Raw genomic sequence first — 8607 nt, forward strand, 5'->3', positions numbered from 1 at the left:
AGGAGATTGGAGTCCGGCGTTCCTAATCCCATTCATGGAAATATTATGGCCTCCAACCCCTGGTTACAAGTTTTCCCATGCCCACCAGATGGCAAGTTTATGAAACCTCCCTGTAATTTCATCTTATCCATCATAACCATAGTTTCACGGAGTGACTCCCACTGTAGGTGGGGAAACTACCTTGTCAGAGCTAGTTCCCAGAAAGAAAGGGTCAGCTATAATATCATCAAGACTTATGCCAAGTGCATAGGTAAGTGCAAAATTCAACTGAGGGTAAAATTAGATGAGAAGTGAACTATCAAAATAACTGTTGTACCAGTTAAAAATTATAATGATTTTATCACTTGACCTTTTGGCTAAAATCAAATAGTATCTGTTTTTATCAGCTTAATATATGATATGTCCTATATTAAATGGAGTTTTGAGCAGAGAGGTAAACTGGAAGTTTGCTCCATATGTTCATAACACACATAGATCTGGCATCACAATACTTCAAGGAATGGTGCACCTCTTCTGTGGAATAAAAAATAAATACAATTATAATGATGATTTTACAGACGATTTCATTTTATGTTCTCCATAAGGACACACAGAAATTTTGTAGAGAAAACTATATATGTCATGAATGTCTATATTTTAGCTGAAATTTATTTAATCTTTGAAAATCTTCCTAAGAAATATGAGGTCTCTCATAAAAAATCAATTTATCAGGAAATCAGAGTCTTGGGGATATAATACTGTGTTTTTCCACAAGCTTGCTTATTAATTTTATCCTTTTTGTGAATGGAAACAATATAAAGCTTATTTGTTCTGGAAATTATACTTCAGCATCCAGTAAGTGGGCAGAAAATAACTAACCCAGGTTGGCATAGGTGTTGGAATCTGTTGCAATATCCTAGTTTTCAGTATTTTTTACCTTTGGAAAGATACCAACATCAGAGGGAAGAGGGAAGGGGCAGATTGCAGCAGTTGCAACAGTGTGTAACAAAAATATTGCCATTGAGATGCTAATGTGGGTGAGCATCCTGTTGTAAAATTCACATTGTTAGAAGGCAAGCCTAACCACTTGAATCACATAGACTGATTTTTATGGAGACCTCTTATTTCATTCTTTGGGCTTTTCATTTTCATTCTGTGTTTTCTTCGGAATTAATAGAGCCTCTTAAAAAGTGCTGTCTATAAATTTTCTCTCCTACATATGTCTCGAAACAGTTTCATTTCTTCATTTAAAACATTACAGCCATTTCAAAATGCCCTATTTTGTATTTAATTTCACCATCTCATATAAAATACATGTACTTCACATAATTATGTAGAAATGGGTTTGCAAATGCCCTAGAGATCCATATGATGGGCACATTATAGGATTGTAAGTAATAATAATCTCCTGTTTACATGAGACCTGATTTTCATGCCAGTTTTTACAGTTTAATGTATCCAGAACACAGCTTTGCTCAGATATGCCAGTTCATTCTGGTTCATGAAATGTATTTGAAATATCACAGATTATTTTGCCTGGCAGAATGTACAGCTACATCTGATATATTAATGGTGAACATAATGAAGGCAGAGATAGCAACCATTGTTTGCTATGAGCAGAGCTAAACAAAGCCCTGCAGGCTTACACTGAAGGACCTAAGGAAGGCATAAGCAAAAGAAAGCAAGAGGAAAATGCAAAATGAAATGTTGAGAAGTAGGTGATTAGGTAAGAGGAAGAGAAAAGAAAAAGGACTGTATTATAAAGGAGATCTTGAGCACACCACAGGCAATTAATACAAAAAACGCATAGAGTTGAGAAGTGGTTTTCAAGTGTTCCCTGAACCAGCAGCATCTGTATCACCTGGGAACTTGTTAGAAATGCAAATGTTCAAACCCTCTTCTCCCACACTGAATGAGAGATATGGAGAAGGAATCCAAGAATCCATGTATGAACTAGTTTGTCTGAATTATTCTGATGTGCACCTAAGTTTGAATTCAGCAGCTTCAAAATCATGCCTGAAGTGTTAGGTACGGGTGTAAGAGGGAATCCAAGTCTGCTTATAGAACAGAGAGAATTAAAGGCATGCAGATGAAGAGTAAATGAATAGCAAACAGGCTAAGTAAGATACATGCAAGTAGTTAGTTCTTCCTTCTGCAGAATATGACTTCCAAAGCACCGTATCTATTTGGTACCCATGTGAAAACTGTGGAGATAACCTTATCCAAAGATGGAGTTCTTGTCTCATTTCACCACTCATCAAGACCATTTCCCTCTCCTGCTGTGTCATTGATGGGTAGGAGGGTCAGCAGAAAAGAGAACCCAAGAAGAGGCCTCATACCTGCATAGAAGGCAAAACATTTCCTGAGGAGATAGGTGTGATTCATTGTATTAAGAGCTTTGAGGGGCAAAGGAGCCATGGGCAAAATAATGCTGTGTATGAATTTTAAAAGTCATTACAGAAGCTAAGGAAGAGAATGATATTTTGATCTTGTTAGGAAAACAAACAGCTTGCAGCTTGCAGAAACAGTTTGTGAACTTTCTGTTCCTAGTGACAAAAATGTTTAGGACCCACATGGCATGTGGGATGGATAATTTCTTACAACCCTACTGGGCACATAGTAAGGAATTTTGGAAACCCTTTTCACTAACACTTAGGAATGAACACCTCACTTTGGACTGATCCAAAAGGAGTTGCCAATGGAACTTAAGAGCACAGATATATTTAGTCAGTGGGAATCAATATGTGTGCACACAACACCCTAGAATGTGGAAGATGGGGGATACAGATTCATAGAATATGCCAGCCTCTTAGTGTCTTTCATTTATGTCTTTAGGACAAGCAGTCTATCAACTAGTATTAAGGTCAAGCAAAGACATTTGGCTCCTGTGCTTTCTGGCAGAGACTAATAATTTGAAATTATTTGGAAAAATGCAACAATATACAGTGGTTTGCTGTTTTAGAGGGTTTATCGACATATTTTCCTCTCTGTTTAGTAAGCCAGAAAGTGATTTCATTCTTGCATATAACTTGTCTTTTTAAAAATATTTGCTTTTCTCTTTTAGTGGTTAACTTTAAAACACTGATAAGAAGATGTATCGTAAATAATATTTTCATGTTGTGTCTGTTGAATGGGTATTTCTCATACAGAATTGAATGGACACACATTTCCTGAGATGTTATCCTGTTTTGTATACTCTCTAGGGTTTGTGCCTTAGTTTTCTGGTAGGTCACATCAAATGGTGTTCAGGGCTTGCTCCTGGCTCTGAGCTCAGAATTACTCCTGGAAGAGACAGGGGACCATATGTGGTGTCAGGAATAGAACCCAGATTGGCCATGTGCAAGGCAACTGCCCTACCATATGTTCAATCTTCAGGTCTAGATGTTCCTTAGTATTCTTTTTCCTAAATACATCCTTTACCACCTGAGTCCAAAAGTGAGTTCAAATGGCTTCCCTGTTCTGTCTCAGAACGGCAACACTATGATCTCTTCCTAAGTCTCATCAGCTCTTGCGTAGTGCCTGCCTCACCAGGTACTCAAACATTCATGAAACCAATTCATCTTTACTGAAGACTGCTCATGGCTGTTTCTGAAGCTGTTCTCTCTTTGCCCATTAGCTCCTCTTTCTTTTTTGTTCCTCCCCTCCCCCACCCCACTCCCTGATGGCATCATTACAAAGGCATTAAACCCTTTCTCAATTTCTCTCAATTGTTTATGCAACTCATTGAATTACGTTAAAAAGGTAACAAAGCTCCACAGTAAAACTGGTTTTTTTTTCCTAATCAGGAGCTTTGTAATTGAGGGACATAACAAAGCTCACAACACACATTAAATTATGAAAGAAATATTGTAAATCCTGTTGAAACTAGTCATCGTGGCAAAGGAAAAAACGTGGTTTTGATTGTTTAAAGTCAAATGTATCCCATTGAGTGTAGTCCCTTCCAGGGAAAGGCTAATAGAAAGCATACTGGAGTTTAGGGCGTTTAGATGCATGTAGATAAAAGAGTTCATGGGTAGGGTTTCCTGAAATTTAAATGTGAAGTGGTATTATGCATCTCTTTCATTTAAATAACCTAAAATGAGTAACTCACTCCCTAGAACATTTGATAAAAATCCTTGGAAGCTTGCCAGCATGCATGGTGGGAGGAAGAAATGCATATTCAAAAGGAGATGAGAAAAAAAAGAGAGAGAGATAGAGAGAGAAAGAAAATTAGGAGGCAAAAGCTGGACAAAGCAATCTACACCTAATTTATTTTCTAAAATAAATGGAAACATCTTGGTTACCATTGCTTTAAAGGGCCAGCCTCAATTTACACCTCTAAGCAATGCAATCTTCCGAAAACAAATGCTCCTCAACCAGTGCATTTAAGAAAGGACCCAAGAACCTGTTCTTTGCTTTGTGTTCACCTCAGACAGTCCCATGAACTGGAAGCTTGGTTCTGGAGTGTCAAAACACCTACATGCAATGGTGATCGTTGCCATAGAGATAACTGGATGATAGATAGCTGGATGATAGATAGGCACTGAATAGATAGTAGATAAATGATCTCATATGTCAGAAGAGGCCTTTGTGCCTAGGAAATTACAGATTTTTTTTCAAAAACAATTCTTCTGTCAGAATCAAAAATAGAACTCTCTTTGCTGCACTCCCACTCTATCTGCATTCCCCTACTCTTCGGAAGCTTTTTTCTTATTATCACATTTGTGGTGTGTTACGCCCATTCAGTTCCTACTTGACTTCCCTTAAGTGATTAAGTTTCTCCAGTGTTAAATGTATTACTACTGCATGAGGCAAGAGGGCAGATAGCTGACCACTAAGATTTGTTTATTTTGTAATAAATGAGGAGATTTGGTTTTATTTTATGCTTTTTTTCCTTGGTACTCTAACGTGTTTTCTTCTCTTTTCTTTTTTTTTTCTTCCCTTTTCTTGCTTATTTACTCAATTCCCTTTATTTACTCTTATTTCCCTGCCCCAATCCCATCTGGTATAATGCTGACTTTCTTGTCTCACTGTTTTCTGCTTCTGTCCTGTTTTATAAGCACCTGGACAATTTTTTTAATTCCAGAAATTTAACACTTTGTGAGTTCACTGGATTCTTAAAATGACAATCGGCAATTTCAACAGATACATTTTATAAAATGATAGTGAGATAGGACATTGAAAAGCTTACCTTAAAATTTGATGTGTGCCCACTGGTCTGGATCATAGGAAGGACTTTGTACAATAAATGGGTAAAGATGGAGGCCCGGCCCTATTATTTTCTCTGCAGTGTAACCTCTGACAGCTTGAAAAATCAGACCCCATTTTATGGGCCATTAAACAGCAACTGGGTCCTGAATTGTGCTAGAAGCTACGGGTATCATGAAATCAGAAGTCAAGATGCATTCTCTGGGCAGCTTTAGAAAATCAGAAAAATTCAACTTCTTCAATTTATGGATTAAACAAAATTGGGGTGTAGAGAGCTTATGATTTTCTCAAAGTTTGATAGCTATGACAATTCCAATAACCTAGAACTCAGTGACTCTGACAATGAGTTGTATGACTTTCTGTCCCCATCTGCAAACCCCATGTTTGTGAATGCATATGAGTGAATAGAGGAGGGAATCATTATTGCAAAAGCAGTAAAATTTTGTTTTTCTCCAGGTTGTGAGCAATGAAGAAAGAAATATTTTTAAGATTTAAAATATACTCAGATTCACCTGTGTGTGGTAGAGACAATAAATATAACTTGCAAGTGGCAGACCCTGTCCAATTCTGAGCATCTGATATGGTTTTCTGAGCATACCAGGGAAATGATCCATGAGCACAGAGCCAAGAGTAAACCCCAAGTACTGCTGGGAGTGGCCCATAAACAAACAAACCAAAAGAAATCTGTGAATCCCACTTCTCCTTTCTCAAGGTACTGTCTTCATTGTAGCAATGTTGTAATGATTAAATAAAAAAATCATTTTGAATGGGGCTATATAGTAAGCACTCAAAAATTAACTTTCATAGTTTTAGATTTTTGACTGAACTTTATATCCACTTTCATATGAAGATTAGTTTCCACTCAAGACTTTATGACCCCCAAGTTGCTGATTATGATTTTAAGCATGTTGAAGCTTATTAAAGCACAGGCTACTTTTCTGGCCAGACTGAAACAAAAACCTGGAACCTGGCATGATAGGTTTCTTGTAATCCTGACCTGGAAATGTTGACTGGCTGTTGGCTGAAAAATGTTTAACTGGGTATAGTAGATGCATGAAAATCCCTTTAACCTGATCTCAATTCTGTTTCATGATAATATATCAGATCTTCCTAACACTAAAGTGCTGGAATTGGATTTGGTTCTATTTTCCCAGGAAATACTGTAAACTGGATATTTTCTCATAGGAAGATCTTTATTAAGTGTCTTCAGATCAGGATGTCTTGGAGCAGAACCCTAGTACAGTAAGTAGAGCACTTGTCTTGCATGCCACAGAGCTAGAGTTGACCCTCTGCACCCCATATGGTTCCTGAGCACTCCCGCGAGTCACCCCTGAGTACACTGCCAGGAATAATTCCTGAGAACCATAAGGTTCTTCCCCTCTAAAAAAAAAATTCCTTTGGGAGCCAGAGCAATAGTACAGTGAGTAGGGCATTTGCATTGCATGCAGCCGACCCAGTTCAATCCCCACCATCCAATGTGGTCCCCCAAGAATCGCCGGGAGTAATCCTAATCCTTGAGTGCAGAGCCAGGAGTAACCCCTGAGCATTGTTGGGTGTTACCCAAAAAGAGAAAAAAATAAACCTTATAAAATATCTTTGTTCTTATTAGGACACAGTGAGTCCAAGGAAGGGAATAAATATTCTTATAGTCAAAGAAAGGTATAATTTGTCCTTTCTGCAGAGGTCTTAAACCACACCTCTAGGTTTTATTGTTTTATAAATGTTTATGAGAAGAGTGGGTAGACTATCTGATTACAGATAGGCTCATCAGTTACAGACTGTGGACTGGAGGGAGTATAGCAAAGATTCTCCCAGGTTGCTTTATATTCAGTTGGGAGGATGATCTAATGACAAAGGAAAAGATAAGATCCTTGGTGCATCCAGAATTATGGAGAAGTAAAATCATGATTCCTCATAAAATTTAAAAGAATGTAATTGCTACCTAGACACTGGGAGACTTCCAGCTAATAATCTCTTGATTATTTTGAGATTTCAAGCTGGGTTGTTTGCTAATCATTAGAATTTTCTAGACAATGTATTCAAATTTTACCTCATTTCTGTACACATAGATATAAAAGAATGACTCTTCTCTTCCACCTCTAAACTAAACTGTATTCATTTCACATTTTTGCCAGGAATTGATATGCTCCACAGAGTTCTTTGTATCAAATCTATTCTCTATTTCTTTGTGCAGTGATTTCTGCATCAGTTATATGGAGACAATTTAATTTATCCACCCATTTATTGACCACAAAAAAATTAAGGTAAAGTCCTTAGATGTGGAAAGTCAGGACAGACTAATACATTGATCTCCAAAGACTATTTACATAATTCAATCTTAATCCTACTCTTTTTTTCATAGTTTTCTTTATTTAATTATTTTTCTTCTTATGTTTATTTATTGAATCACTGGGAAAAGTTACTAAGCTTTCAGTTTTAAGTCTTGGTCATACAATGATCAAACACCTCTCCCTTCACCAGTACTCATTTTTCACCATCAAGAACCCCAATATACCCCCCTCTCATCCCTCCCAATGCCTGTGAGGCAGATGATTTCTACTAAACTCTTCTCTACACTGATTACATTCATTATTTCGACAAAAGATGCACCATTATTGTTTAGAATTACTCCTTGCCTCAACAATCAGAATTGCTGAAAAGGCATTGTGAAATACTTTGTTTTCTATAGCTGGTTATGAGAATCATATAATATCGATTTTGGATTTCTGCAAAGAGCCAGATAATTGCGAAATTGGTTTCTGTGCATCTGGTGTTATGGCTGTGCCAGAGAGCTGCTCGTGGGAGGCAACTCATGACCTCAGTAGGGCATGAAGGATGAGCTGGTACACCCCCCTTCCCATGAGACTGCAGTTGCCCTGTCACCGCTGGCGCATTCTTGGCTTTCCAATAAGTTCTGAGGTAGTGGCCACCTTGCTCCCGGGGGGGGGGGGGGGGGGGGGGAGAAAGGCGGAAGGGAGCAACACTCTTTCCCTCCCAGGGAGGCATGATGCCATAGTTTAATGCATGGTCCATTCACTTTTCTGCTGCAAGCTGCCAGGCTCTGGACTAAGTCCTTTAGCCTCTGGAGCCGTGGCCGTGCCGGAGAGCTGCTCATGGGGGCAAATCATAGCCTCAGTAGGGCGTGAAGGACGAGCCAGTACCACCCTTCCTTCCCATGAGACTGCAGTTGCCCTGTCACTGCCAGCTCATTCCTGGCTTTCCAATAAGCTCTGAGGCGGCAGCCACCTTGTATGAGATTGCATTTCTGCCAAAAGCCGCTGGGTTTCGAGATTTGTTTCTGAATTTCCGGGATCATGGCCATTAATCAGCTTGATCAGGAGCCAGAGAGGCCGTTTGTAGGCGGCGACTCGGGATCTCCCTGGGATGGGGAGAAAAGAGCTTGTTCCAACCTCATCTGGTGAGGCCCCACATGTTTCGGTA

The 8607-nt window shown here is 38.7% G+C and overlaps 1 pseudogene; it reads left to right on the top strand.

The window, feature by feature from the left end:
• Nucleotides 1-339: 339 nt before the first annotated feature.
• On the top strand, nt 340-513 carry LOC130038003 (uncharacterized; annotated as a pseudogene).
• The last annotated feature ends 8094 nt before the right edge of the window (nt 514-8607 follow it).

The sequence above is a fragment of the Sorex fumeus genome, unplaced genomic scaffold (assembly GCF_029834395.1).
Source record: "Sorex fumeus unplaced genomic scaffold, SorFum_2.1 ptg000072l, whole genome shotgun sequence".
In the NCBI taxonomy this organism is placed as follows: Eukaryota; Metazoa; Chordata; class Mammalia; order Eulipotyphla; family Soricidae; genus Sorex; species Sorex fumeus.